Source organism: Prionailurus bengalensis, chromosome D3 (genome assembly GCF_016509475.1).
Source record: "Prionailurus bengalensis isolate Pbe53 chromosome D3, Fcat_Pben_1.1_paternal_pri, whole genome shotgun sequence".
In the NCBI taxonomy this organism is placed as follows: Eukaryota; Metazoa; Chordata; class Mammalia; order Carnivora; family Felidae; genus Prionailurus; species Prionailurus bengalensis.
Window position 1 is genome coordinate 59318306 of NC_057356.1, and position 15074 is coordinate 59333379.

The window sequence follows — 15074 nt, forward strand, 5'->3', positions numbered from 1 at the left end:
CTAACAAATATTTAAGAAAGAATTCCAATCATACACACATTCTTCAGAATATAGAAAAAAGATGGGATACTTCCCAACCTATTATGTAAGTCTCATATAACCTTGATACCACAACTAGACAGGGAGAGTATAAAAGAAGAAAATTACATGAACAAATATATATATGCAAATGTATATGCAAAAAATATATATGCAAAAGTTTCAGGTGCACTTAGCAAACTGAGTGCAAGACAAAACTTGATACATATCATCACCAAAATAGGTTTAACAAGGAGGGCAAGTGTGGTTTAACATTGGGTAAGCAATCAGTGCTATTCCTTATATTAATGGGTTATATAAACTACCTCAGGTTAACAGCTACCTCAATAAATGAAGAAAATGTTTTATACTATTTTTTTAGTTTATTTATTTTGAGAAACAGAGACAGAGACAGAGACAGAGACAGAGAGAAAGAGGGAATGCACCTGAGCAGGGGAGGGGCAGAGAGGGAGGAAGAGAGAGAATCTCAAGCAGGCTCCTCACAGCCAGCACAGTGCCCGATGTGGGGCTCGACTCCAAGAACTGCAAGATCACAACTTGAGACAAAATCAAGAGTTAGTGCTTAACTGAATGAGCCACCCAAGTGTCCCCAAAATGTTTTAAATACAATTCAACATTCGGTCATGCTTAAAATACATAGGAAACTGGGAATAGAAGGGAAGAATGACAATTAACATAGTCTGATAAAGACTAGCTGAAAAAAAAAAAACAACCAAGTCTATAATTCCTGATAAAATGTGGGAGATATTCCTCTTGAACTTGAAATTAAGAAAAATATGCCTACTTCCATCACTTTTGTTCAGCACAAGTCTAGAGAGACCCTAGCCAATATATATGGCAATACATTAATATATAGATAGTAGATACATAGATGGATGATAGAGAAAGAGAGAGAGAGAGAGAGAGAGAGAGAGAGAGAGAGAGAGAGAGAGAGATGTATGATAGATAGACAGATGTTATAAAATTGGATTTCGGGGGAAGAGAAAGTTGTCATTATTTAAAATGATATTCACACATGATATAATGTCACATGTAGAAAATCCAAAAGAATCTATTGATAGACTATTGAAATCAATACAATAATATGGCATGATTACTGGATATAAACTCAAAATACTTTTTAAATATCAAATAAAATACTTAGAACAATAAAATGAAATATCTACCTATCTATACATACATGTCACTTTTATATATCAAAAATTCCATTACCTAGGAATAAGTCTAATGAAATATGTGCAAGACCATAAGGAGGATACCTAAAAATGACAGACATTAGCAAAAACCTAGATAAATGTAGAAATATAATATGATCATACATTGGAAGACTAACTGTTGTCCATGTGCTAATTTTATTCAAATTCAATGTGATCTCCAGTCAAACTTCCAACATGACTTCATTTTTGGCACATGAAACATTGGTTTTGAAATTTGTGTGAAAAATGTAAAGGTAGTCAAGATAGTGTGGTATTGTTTTCTAGACAAATAATACAGCATGCCTGGTAAAAACCCATGCACATATGGACTTTTGATTTTTGACAAAGTGAAATGGTAGAGCAAGAAGAAGAATAAAATTTTCAATAAATATTGCTAGGAAAATTGAATATTTATATATGAAAAAATAAAACTCAGAAATTCTATTTGTACTTCATATCAATAAAAAAATCACTTCCTTGTGTATATCAGACCTAACCATACCAGCTAATACAATGAAGCTTTTAGAAAACAACATGAGATATTTTTAGAAAATAGTATCAGAGATCCTCATGATCTCAGGATGAAAAAATAGCATAAAACAAGATACCCCAAACCACTAAACATATAGAAAATTATTAATAAATTTGACAACATGAAAGTTAACAACTTCAGACACCTTTAAGATAGTAAAATGTCAAGCCACATAAAGTGAAAGAATATTTGTAATACATATAACTTACAAAACTCTCACCCAAAATCTAGAAAAAATGTGTACAGATCAATAAAAAAGATACTGGCAGACAAATAGGAAAATGGGCAGAAGACTTGAACAGAAAACCAACAAAAGATCTGAATGATCAATAAATATATGAAAGGCTATTCCAATTAAATAATAACAATGGAAATTTAATTTAAATCATGATGAGAGACCACTGTTTACCATCCATATTAGATAAAATTAAGAAATGTGAAAATACCCAAAGTTGATTGGAATATGTTACAATGGGAAGCTCATACACTGTTAGTAGGAGTGAAAATTGCTATAAACTCTTTTTTTTTCAGTATCCAACCTGCAAACCAGCAATTCAGGCCATAGGTATACATACTGGAATAACATGTATACATGCATACCAGGTACATAAACAAAAATGTTCATTAAAAACAGTGTTTTAGGTATGTCTGGGTGGCTCATTCGGTTAAATGTCCTACTCTTGATTTCAGCTCAGGTCATGATCTCATGGTTTATAGGTTCGAGCCCCACATCAGGCTCTGTGGCTGTCAGCATAGAGACAGCTTGGGATTCTCTCTCTCTCCCTTTTTCTCTGCCCCTCCCCAACTCATGCATGTACTCTGTCTCACTCGCTCTCTCTCAAAAATAAAAATAAAACTTAAAATATATAGAACTTGGAAACAATCAAAGTGTTCACCAGTGGAATTATATATAAATAAATTGTGATGTGTTCATATGATGGAGCACGATACAGCAAAGGAAAAACATTAAGTACAGTTATAGATAAGAATAAGAAAAAAATTCAAAAATCAAAATAAAGGAAAAATAAGAAAAAATCATAGTTCAGAATGAAAAAAAACTGGTACAAATGAATCCTTAATCTCTGAATACTTTTGTAAAATATTAAAGACACAGACAAACAATAGCAGCGTCTTTTTAAAAAAATGAATAACTAAATGGTTAAAACAATAACAGTAAGGAAGTGATTACCATACAATTCAGAGTAGTAATTTCTTTTAGGACATTTGCTGGCATTGTTCTCTGTCCAGAATGTCAGGAAAAGGGACTTGTTAGAGAAGACTATGTTTACAATATTTTATTGAACTGTATGTATTTTGTGCATTCTATAAATGTTTCATTTCGCAACAAAAATAAATGACTAAAAATATAGGAAACATATAGTATGCTATAGTATTAGATATTCCCTTTCAAATAATTAACTGAGGAAGGCTATTTCCTTTTTCTAGAACCATTTGTCTCATAGCATTACCTTCCTTAATGATAGGAGATAAATGAGGCTCCTTTCTGTTTCATTTTCAGATACTCTATATATTCCTGTAGATATTGTGGAAAGAGAAGGGTTTTCATTATTTCTTGGCTTTTATTTGAAAGTTAAGTTGCACATAAAGTAGCCAAGAGACATTTGCAAACTGATCTCAAAAGGTAGGTCATGATTCAGACCCTTGCAGCCTTGATGGCGTGTCTTTAATTAACAAAGCAGAGGCTCTAATGGAGAGGCCTCTGAGTGCCACTGCAGTTAATGGTCTGTTAGCATTTCATTTTAAAGGCCTGGGGATAGAGGGCTTAACCCTGGAAAGGGGCCTTGGAAAACAAATTAGAAAACACCAAATGATTAGGTTCCTTAAAAATAGTTCCATGTAAACCAAAAAAAAAAAAAAAAAAAGGCAAGAAAAGCTAAAGGTCTTCATTTACTTGTTTTGCACTTAGAATTATAACATCTTCTCTAATATCATGCTTCCCCATCTAATATGGTCAGTTCTTAAAAATAAAATCTCTAAAACACATCAGTTTTTGGTGATGTGTAATCATTTCAACAGTGATAATAATAAACCTCTCTGTATGAATCATACTTCATTCCTTTTGAAGATTCTTATCTTTTTTTTTTAAATGTTTATTTATTTTTGAGAGAGAGACAGCGTGTGAGCAGGGGAGGGACAGAGAAGAAGACAGAACCCTATCAGCACCCTATCAGCTATCAGCACAGAGCTCAACGTGGGGCTCAAACTCAGGAACCCCAAGATCATGACTCAAGCTGAAGTCCGACACTTAACTGAGTGAGCTACCCAGGTGCTCCTATTCTTATCATCTTTTTGATCAAATACCATTTTATTACATTTGTATTTCAATTTATCTTTATTTTTCAATTTTAGGGAATTATTTTTCTGGGTACAAAAAAATTAAAGACCAGAAAGCCATGATTCCAATGTGGAATAGCCAATAGCTAAGCCATTTCTTCAATGGAGTATAATCAATCATTAAAGACAAAGATTATTTTGTTTCCTAAAGGAATGTTTCTTTCATAAATTTGCATGTATGTGTGTGTTTAAGGAGTAAGTAGCAACCCTACCAAAAAGTCATTTCTTTCTTTAAGATGAAAACAAGGAGGAGAGGTGGTTTCCAAGAAAAAGACAAGTCGCTAACCTGTAGCTACTACATACACACCTGAACATATCTTTACTGATGATACCACATACCCCTTGGACTTTTGTCTCTTCTTTAATCAACTGATATGAAGATGAGCAAAAAAGCCTGAAAAAGACTGCCTGACATGTATTTTGACTCTTCAGAGGCAGGGATTTCTCAGGCAGTATGTGTGTTGGACAGTATCTACAGCCACTGGGAGTAATCACTCTGTAGTAAGATCTGAATTCTTAACTTTGCCTCTCTGGATTTAGGCCACTTGTACTCCCCATGTTTATTTCCTTTATGGCATTCGTTAGTGGCCTTTTGAATGCCATAATTTGTCTCATTAGGCAAAGGTGATTCAAGAGAAATTTTGCTTCTTCACTCTGCCTTCCATAATTTGATGTGATGATTGTAACACTACTTTAAGTGATACTCAGACATATAGTAAAAACTGCTTCACCCTGTTACCTTTCCCTACATTCTCTCTAGTTCAAAACCAGCAGATTGTACATTTGGTTTTGATAAGAAACACAAATCTCTTTAAAGGGACTTCTTCTAGGCAAACATTTCATGCCTCACAATTGCACACACAGTGCCCTGAACACAGTGGACACCTGAGGTTTACTGGTTTGGTGTCATTAGATCCTTTTGATCCCAATCTTATCTAAATAATCTAAAATGCAAGGTTTTGTGTGTGTGGTGGTGGTGAGGGGTGGGAGGTTGTTTTCTGTTTTTTAATGTAATTGGTGGTTTTTCCTCCTCCTCCCACCGGATTGGCTCTTTAGATATTCTTGAATCCAACATCTTCATTAATCAATGTTATAAGAGAAACTGGAGCCTCAAAAGTGAAGACTCTAGGACACAAAGACAGGAATAGAGAGCAAAACATTAACCTTTGAGGTTGCTCTTAAATTTGTACTGTGGCTAGCTGGGGCAAAGGCGACTATGTTGTAGGGAAAAGTGCTCTCTAGGGCCAATAGATAAATCTCTAGGCTGTGATTTGAAGTTTACGGTGAAACCTTTTATCACGGAGCACCATCGCAACAGTGGTGAAAAAAACATTAAGAAAAAAAAAAAGCACAGCAAGGGATGCATATTTACATATTTTAATGAAAACAAATTATCTCTCCTGAAAGTAATTAATTGTGAAATTATTTAATTATGTGGCAGTAGTAAGGGGGAAACAGTGTTTGAGGTTTTTCAGTAAATTCTAGTTTATAAATAAATAGTTATTTCAGTCTGGATTCTTTATTAAGTAATTTTTTACTGAAATCTTAGGATGTCAAGCCATTTTTTTCCCACTAGTGCTACACCAAAATGCAGCAATTATGCAATTAGAAAGAAATCGCTTTTGTGGATTTCTTTCAGTTTTGAAAGTGGTGGAGAAAGGAGATACAATAGAAAACCTGAGAAACATGGGCTTGACTTTGAAATATTTATTCAAGCAAAAACTCTCATTGATTGCCATGTCAATTTCTCAGCATGCCTGCATAAAAATAAACATAGAAATATAGAATCTAATATTTGAAAGAAAACCTACAGATTATCTAATCCAGCTTCCTACACAATACAGAAAATTTTCCCACTACAATTCTGTCAGTAGGTCACCAATTTTTACGAACATAAAATGTGTAGCTCAGAATTCACTGCCTTATAATAGTTGTAGGAGAGCTCTACTGGTTACATTCTCCTTAAAATTTTGCCCATCATATTAATTTCTGCTTCTCATAGCACAGGATGTGTCTAATTGCTATTTTACCTTTAGTCTATCAAATATTTACACATGTTGTTTATTTTTGCCTTTGCATATCTTTTCTGATTCAGACCCAACATCCCTGTTATTTTCAAGAACCCCAGATATAGTATAATTTATTTCCCAGCCACTGCTCTAGATGCTCTCATTTGAAAGAGCTTTAGTTTGTGAATATCTCCCATGAAGTTTCATTTCTCAAACTTGAAAATATGTTCTAGAATGGAAGTGGCACCATCATAACCACAGATCTACTCCAAAAAGTCAACTATTTTCTTTCTTGTGCTCCTAAAATATATTTAAAAGCCAACAAAGGATAATGATTGACCACAAGCCACTACTCAAGTGATCTCATCATGGTATGACTGTAGACAAATTACTTGACTTGTCTGTGTCAGTTTCCTTATCAGTACTTTGAAGATAACTATAGTACCTACCTTATAAGACTGCACTGAAAATTTAATTTAGTAAGTTACAACTTGTTAAATGCTTAGAGCAATGCCTGACACATAGTAAATGTTTTGCAAGTGTCTGTTGGTTCACAAATTGTCCCCTGAACACAGAGGGCAAGGAGAGACCAAAGAAACCAGCAGACCAGATTGGTAAGTGGCAAGTGTAATAAACAAAGGAACTTACTTCCAAGGCTTATATTAGGTCACCACAAGGTGAGTGGTCCACAAGGTGAGTGGACGTCTGCATTGCCTGCCAGAATTTTAACCATTTATATAGAGGCCTTAACTGGATTCAGTCACAGTATCATCCAGATGGTTCCAGCAACATTGTTCTCTCAAGGCTGCATTCTTGAAAATGGCTTCCATGTGGGAATAGTGGGTGAAATGTATATTCTAGGACAGGGGAGGCAGCGAGGAGCCTCCAACAGCCCAGGGCCAGCTCATGGGTCAACTGGAGGTCACATTATCTGGAGAACCTCCTCTAACAGGTTCATTAAATAAATGGCTGAATCTAGGTCTTCACAGTTTTATTAAATTTCTTAAGTTTACTTTGGGTCAGTTGTTCTGTCCTTTAATTTTTCATACATACTTGTTTAGCAGAGTGAGGCCTTTTGTTAGAAGAAATACCATGCAGCACAGCTATATAGTTAATAGAAGAGCTGTTCCCTGTATGACTGGGATAAGAGCCCAGACACCTAGCTGTAACTAAAGTGAGCTTCACCCCGTATATGCCGTGGCAGCCCAGAAAGCATCTCTGGAGGTGTTGGGTTCCGAAAAAATGATGACGATATACTGTTTTAACCTGTAAATATATTAGGTCCTAAAATGTTTTCCAGTATATGTGTTAACTGTTCCATTCTCCATAAATTTCATAATCAGAAAGATATCAATCTACCTTAATCATAGAAGTATAGTGAAGTGGATAAGATCAAAGTATAAGACTTTGGCATCCCTGAAGTTTCCTTTGTTGCTTGCTATTGAACAGTTAATTAACATTTTCATCCTTTGTGAATTACATAATGAATGCTACTATCATCCAATTCACCTTCCACATTTCACTAAACAGTATTGTGACTTTGCCAAATGCCTGCCAGATATATCCTATCTAGAGCATCCCCCTTACCTAAATAGCTAGTAATCCTCTCAAGGAAGAAGTAAAGCTTGTAATTATTATTATTATTTTGTGAGAGAGTGAGAGCATGAGCAGGGAGAGTGGTGGAGGGAGAGAGAGAGACTGAGAGAATCTTAAGTAGGCTCCATACTCAGTTCAGAGTCTGACTTGGGGCTCAACTCCCAAGCCTGGGATCATGACCTGAGCCAAAATCAAGAGTTGGATGCTCAACTGACTGAGCCACCCAGGCACTCCTAGCTTATAAATTTTTTATTTGCACTTATGCTGACTGCTAGGAACCCTTTTTTGCCTTCTGTGTTGAGAATCCTTCTGGTCATTCACCCTTTTAAGATATTTATCAATGGTCTATGTTCAAATAGAAATAAAAATTAATAAATTTCACTTCATTAGCTGGTAAAAATTAGCTTTATATTCTGGATATCAAAAAAAAATTTTTTTGGCCTATTGGTTTAAACTGATATATTACCTGATCTTTAAAACTTATAAGAAATCAAAAGATTATGATGTTTTCAATTATTTCTATCCCCTAAGTTTTAGATATTGTGGCCTGCATTAGTTTTCTAAAGCTGCAATAACAAATTATCACAAACTTGGTGGTTTAAAATGACAGATATGTATCCTTACAGTTCTGGAGGTCAGAACTTAGAAATCCAGGTGTTGGCTGAGTGGCGCTTTTTCAGGCCCAAGAGAAGAATCTGTTCTTTGCCATTTCCAGCTCTGGTGGCTCCAGATTATTCTTGGTTTGTTGCTGTATCACTCTAATCTCTGCCTTCAACTTCATATACCTTCTCTTCTTTTGTGTGTATCTTAGAAGAACACTTATCATTGGATTTAGGACCCTCCCAGGCCTAATCTTGGATGACATTCTTATCTCAAAATCTTTAAATTTTATTTCATATGCAAAGACCTCATTTCCAAATAAGGTAAAATTCACATAATATGGGGATTAGAACGCCAGGTATCATTTTAGACCCAAAGATTTAATTTGTATACAATTGTTAATCCCCTTTATTTTTTCTCCACTATACCAAGAAAGGTGTCTTGTACAGAAAACAAGATTGGAAGTTTAGAGGATGAAGAGGAGAGTGATGGTAAGGGCACTTGAAACCATGACATAGATGGTGAAGGACACAGAGCTGTTTTTTCTGGAGAAGAAAAGAATTTAAGACATGGCCAGGGGCAATAATAGTTCTCTATATATTTGGAAGGATGGTATGTGGAAGATAGAATTGACTTCTATGTAGTTCATGAGGGGTAGAATTAAAATTGATGGTTGGTGTTTACCAAAAGATAGATTACAGGCTCAATTCAAGACACAGGTTTCTAAAATAACTGTCCATAGCTCAGATGGATTGTCTTAAAAGGTAGGAAATTACCTTTTATTGTGGCTATTCATGTACAGTCAGATATAGTAGTTATAAAGCTAATTAAACTCTCTAAATGGGGGGGCATCTGGGTGGCTCTGAAAATTAAGTGTTTGACTCTTAATTTCAGCTCATGTCATTATCTCAAGGTCACAGGATTGAGCATGGAGCCTGCTTCAGACTCTCTCTCCCTCTGCCTCTCTCTCCCTCTCTCTCACTCCCTCTTAAAAAAAAATATTTAAATGGTTTCCTAACCTATTCTTCTGCAATTTTAAAATCAGAAAGCATATTAGAGTCAGTTGAGAATCATTTAAAACTTGACATGTTCTCTAAGAGTGAGGTCTGTGTATGTGTGTTTAATAAACTTCTCAGCTTAATTCCCTTGTTATCTATTGGTTTAGACTGATGAATTCCAAAGTGTGATCCCAAACCAGATTGAGAAGCACTGGTTCAGACAATCTTTAAAGTCCCTTCCAATCCTGAGATTTTTATTCCAAGAGATAGAAGTGAAGGGCAAAGTATTCAATCAACAATAAATCTACAATTGAATTGAAAATGTGAACAGAGATTCGTGGACAAGATTGCCAGCAAATTCCACAGAGGCCATATTGTTCTGTGTATTGTTCCTCTAAGCCTGGATAATCATGCTCAATGATGTATATTCACTTTAAGAGGATTCTTCAAGTGGAAAATGTTCCTGAAAGGTTTAAACAGCGTGAATGATCCCAAACTCATCATTGTGTCATGGGAGCAGGGGCCACTAAAAATGCAACTACAGAAGGAAAAAAGAGGCAAGAGCCTGGCAATTGGATTTAGATAAGATTGAGGTTATTGTTGTCAGGCTAACTATGTAGGCTGGAGGGAAGAAGGACATTTTGTTAAGGGCCAATGTATGTTATCAACATTTGAGGAATAAACTTTAAAAATTAAATTAAATAAAGAAAGTGGAAAAGGAAGATTTAGGAGGGAGTTTCCAAAAAATAGGTGCAATCATTATCCTTTCAGTGGACATTTGAATACAAATGTGGCATGTCTATCATGTAGAATAGCATGTGTTTTGCTATTATTCTAATGTAGAGTATCATGTGTGCTTTGGATGTAAAAAGTATTACAACTGGTAAACCGGCACATATTTACTAAATAGATCTTGTGTGGGTAACAATACCCTAAGGTTCTTTTGTTTGCAAGAGATGAGAACATTAACACCTCAAACTGATTTTAAAACAAAAGAAAACAAAACAATTTATTGATTGACATATTGAGAAGTGCAGTTTTCTAGGTTTCAAGAAAAAGTCATCTAGCAGCTGATGATGTATCCAAGAAACAAGTTTTTGTTTGTTTTTTTGTGTTTTTGTGGTTTTGTTCGTGTGTGTGTGTGTGTGTGGTTTTTTGTTTTGTTTTGTTTCTGTTTTTGTTTTTTGTTTTTGTTTTTGGTTTGGTTTGGTTTGTCTTTGTTTTTTGCGGTCTTTCTGCTCTGATATCCAAGGTTCCGGCTTCAGCTCAGGGCCGGTTCTAGTTGTGGTTGCATCAGAATTTCTTCTACCAAACTAAGCCACTTTCTTTCATGTTTATATCAGTTGGAGAAAGGACTTCTTTTTTTCCTTATTCATACCAAGTTATTTTAGGTCATGTGTTCATCCCTGAACTGACCACATGGCAAGGGCCATAGGATTGGCTTAGGCTAAGTAGGATCAATGTTTGGAGTGAAGGGATAATATTTATCCCTCTCTAACCACCAAAAAATTCCCCTCTGGAAGGAGAAAAAAGATGTAGATGTCAGGCAGGCAACGGGCAATGGAGAAGAGGAGGGTCAAATGAGGACTTGATAAAAGTTTATAATTTTTCCTAGTGATGTACTATTGATAAGTTTTTGTTTGATTCTTATAAATACAAAGTTGTACATGAACCTCTATTCACAAAATCTATTGGTAGTTATCATCTTCTCTTATTTTTATTTTTCACTTTCAAAATGAAAACTCAGTAGGCAAGCAGGAAAGCCATTTTATACTTTATCAAAACGTGAACTCTCAGTGCCTATCTTTTAAACCCATACATCACAGTCCAAAGAGAATATAGTTTCTTTACAGGAAAAGAAGGGAAAAAAAGATGATTACCTCAAAGAACAGAGTTGAAGAAGGAGGAACAGGTAAGTTCAGACTCCCCACCTATGCAAATCTGAGCCAAACAGTCAGCCTTTCTGAATTTAAGAAATTTATGAATTTAAGAAAGTATAGCCATTCTCTCTTCCTTCATCGTAGGTCAAAACCATTGATTTTTCTCTTAATTATACTGAAAAATGGTCTTGCTTTGGGAACTGAAACCTACTGGCAGGCACCTGAGAACCAGAAAAAATATATTGGAAGCCAGAGGGTTCCAAATAGCAAGAGACAATTGTTCTGTCAGCCTCAGGGCATGGACATTCAGTACAAGCGATTTTCTCTGCAGTATCACTTTTCTCTCCTTGGAAGCTAGAGTCTCAGAAAAGACAATTGGTTACTGTGTGGTTAGCCAGACAAACCAACACACTGGTCTTCTTTCAAGACATGGTCTCTACATACTGGCTTATCTTTCATTTGGAGTGGGAGTTGAGTAGCACAATAAGGCATGGGCTCCACCAGCAAAACAAGCTCCTGGAAGGCAGTCTAGCCACCTGTAAGTATGGGAGCATGCTCCACAGGGTCTCCTCTTTGAGTATATACTCATACTACTTATCAAAATATCTTTTGATATTTCATTCAAGCTTTTCCCTGATAAATATAATTTTCTCCATTGGTTACATTTACAGTGGTAATTTAGGGCCCTTCTGAATAGGCACTTGGGGTGAATGGCCTGATGGCCAGCTCCTTAATCATCTTCTGCAGCTAGCAGTTTTCACTGCACCTGCTTTGGCTTCCTGCCTTTGCTCTGAAATACAATCCTACTAATGTGAGCATGATTTATAGGTGATCTCTCTTTAATAGGAGGGAGAACATGGTATAATTGTGAGAACCCTGGACTGAGGGTCAGAGGAGATGGATTTGCTCTCAAACCTGCTACAAATTACCTTTGTGGGTGTTAGATCAGTTATGATAATTACTCTCAACCTCAGTTTCCTTATCTGTAAGGTGAGGAGTTTGGATGAGGGTTTAAGTCACCCATGAACTCTAATTTCCATCTTTCCATATATTTATGCCCCATCTGCTTATTCATCATAACCCCCCTCCCCCAACACAAGCCATTATTTCTTACCTGTTAAAAAAGAGAAGGGAAGACTATGAATGCTCATCTCCTTACCTAACTCATAGATATTTTAAAATAACAAATGGAATATTTAAAAAATATTGTAATGTTTAAAAAAAATGTAATGTTGCAACATAGAGAGAGAGGGAGACAGAGAATCCCAAGAAGGCCCTATCCTGTCAGTGCAGAGCCTGACATGGGGTTCGAACTCATGAACTGTGAGATCATGATGTGAGCTGAAATCAAGAGTCAGACACTTAACCAACTGAGCCAACCAGGCACCCCATGGATATAAACTTGAGGGGGAAAAGTTTTCTTTTCAGCAAATGGCCATTCTAGGCACTCACATCTTTGCAGCTCTAGAGTTAAATGCTTTGGCAGCAGAAGCCAAATATTTTGTGTATAGTATTGGGCATGACAACACCAATATGCTACCAATAACTACCTGTCAATCTCAGTTTTTTAGGGAAAGCATTTATATACAAGTGATTTTTAAACACTGTATTGTTTCTAGAAAGAATTGTGAGGTGTTATAAATTTATCTTCATATGCATTATAATGAATATTCCATAAAGGCAGGAATTATCATCTGTTCTGTTGACTGTTGTATCCCCATCCCCTAGAACAGTGCCTGGCACATAAAAGGAGTTCTATAAATATTGCTGAATGAAGGATATAATTCAGCCCAGTTTAGAGAAGAGAGAGGTAAATTGCCGGCAGTTTACCTATTCTTGACTCCATACTCCTTTCTTAGTTCAAGAGCAGCCAGGTTGAAGCTTTCCTAACTTAACCATCCCTAACACCCTAAATTACAGTACACTATGCTCTCCAGTCCCAACATTTGTCTCTTGCCCATCCACTTCCTCCCTGATGTGTTTTTCTCACCCTTTGCTGAATGATGTGTCCAGTTAATGCCAATAGAACAGAAATTTCCTCCATCACCAGGTGTCTACTTAGCTAAGGTACCTTTAAATAAGGATTAGCAATTTGTGGACACATTAGATGGATAGTTGACTATTATAAACCATCAAACTGATAGGGAGTAGGAACGAAGTGGAATTGACTGGCAGGACATAAAGAAAAGTTGAGGGGAATAAGAGTTACTTCTACATTACTTTATGGTAACTCTTCCTGGAGACATACAGACTTAGTTTAGAAGAACATTTTGATCTGGTATAAAGGATTAGGAACTCAATTAGATTATCATAACTTGAGAGTCCCAACCTCTTTGTACTGCACAGGCACTATTGAGATGTGTAATAGAGGCAAATATATGGTCTTCCTTTTTTACAAAAATGATCCAGATTTTTGTTTTTTTGTTTTAATTTTTTATATTGCTTTTCATAACCATAATGGATTCTATTAAAAATATTTAAAGATTATTTAGCTGTAAGTCTTCATCCTCAATTAAATTTCAATCTTCTAATTACGAACATAGTTTATAATAACCTGCATCGATATCACATGCATTTTTTTTTCCAACACCTGCTCTTATGAGTGCCAGCCCTTGTAACATTTGCTTTTCTATGTCTTATCTCATAATAATTCTGGTGGGGTGTGTTTGTCTTAACAGACAAGAAGAGGAACAGAAGCCTATGATCCATTCTTAACAGACAAGAAGAGGAACAGAAAGGCTGACTGTTTGGCTCAGATTTGCATAGGTGGGGAGTCTGAACTTACCTGTTCCTCCTTCTTCAACTCTGTTCTTTGAGGTAATCATCTTTTTTTCCCTTCTTTTCCATTGATCCTACTTAGCCTAAGCCAATCCTATGGCCAACAGAAATGTCAGACAGGCTCCCCAGTCCCAGAAGCCTGACGTGCACCCCAAGATGTAGTCCTCATCCATGATTTCTATCTCTTCAGAGTCCTTCACAGGCAGCAGGTCCAGGACTTGAGGTCAATTCTATATGCCACAGCTCCCATAAACTCCCACCAAAGTCATCTTTGCTGCCCACCAGACTCTGGTGATAGGACTAGTAGGCTATCTAGTTCATCATCAGAGATAGGTTTGGGTACAATCCCACTTCTATTGTTTCTCTCCCTAGTGTCCCAGGCTTTCTTTAAGATTAGAGTCCTCCTCTGAACCCTAACCAAGAACTGAATTATTTAGAATGTCACCCTGTTCCATCCAACACTCCTTCAGTAGGTTAAGGAGTTATGCACTATAGTTATGAGCATGGGTCTTGGAGCAAAGTCAACAGGGATTGGACCATGATCACCTCTTTCCTTCTGTGGGAACTTGTTTAGTTCCATTTGTAAAATGGTAAAATCCCAGTCCCTCCTTCATAAGTTTGTTGTGAGGGCTAAATGAAAATATCTACCACATGTATGAAGTCTACAAATATTAGTAATAAAACATTTTTGAGAAGAGAGATCCACTTTATTTAGTGCTAGCTGCAGAAATGAGACTTGTATGATCCTTGAGGAATATAAGCTTGTTGAGGGATAATAAATGATGCATTATTTATTAGAGGTAAAAATCCCCATAATGTATTCTCTCAATTACCATTTACTGAGATCAGAATTAACATTCTGCCAAATAGAAACTCTCTATAAGTAGATGAGAGAACTATTCTTTTAAAATGACATCTAAAAATAAATTTAAATAATTAAAATCTCTTGGGGACTATTTAAACCTTTGAGGTTTCAGCAGTCAGTATATGATGTCCAAGTTACTTTGGGGTCATTATTATGAACATTCCATCAAGCACCTTCTTTTACACATGACATATGCTCAATAAATATTTGTTGGTAGAATGGCTAA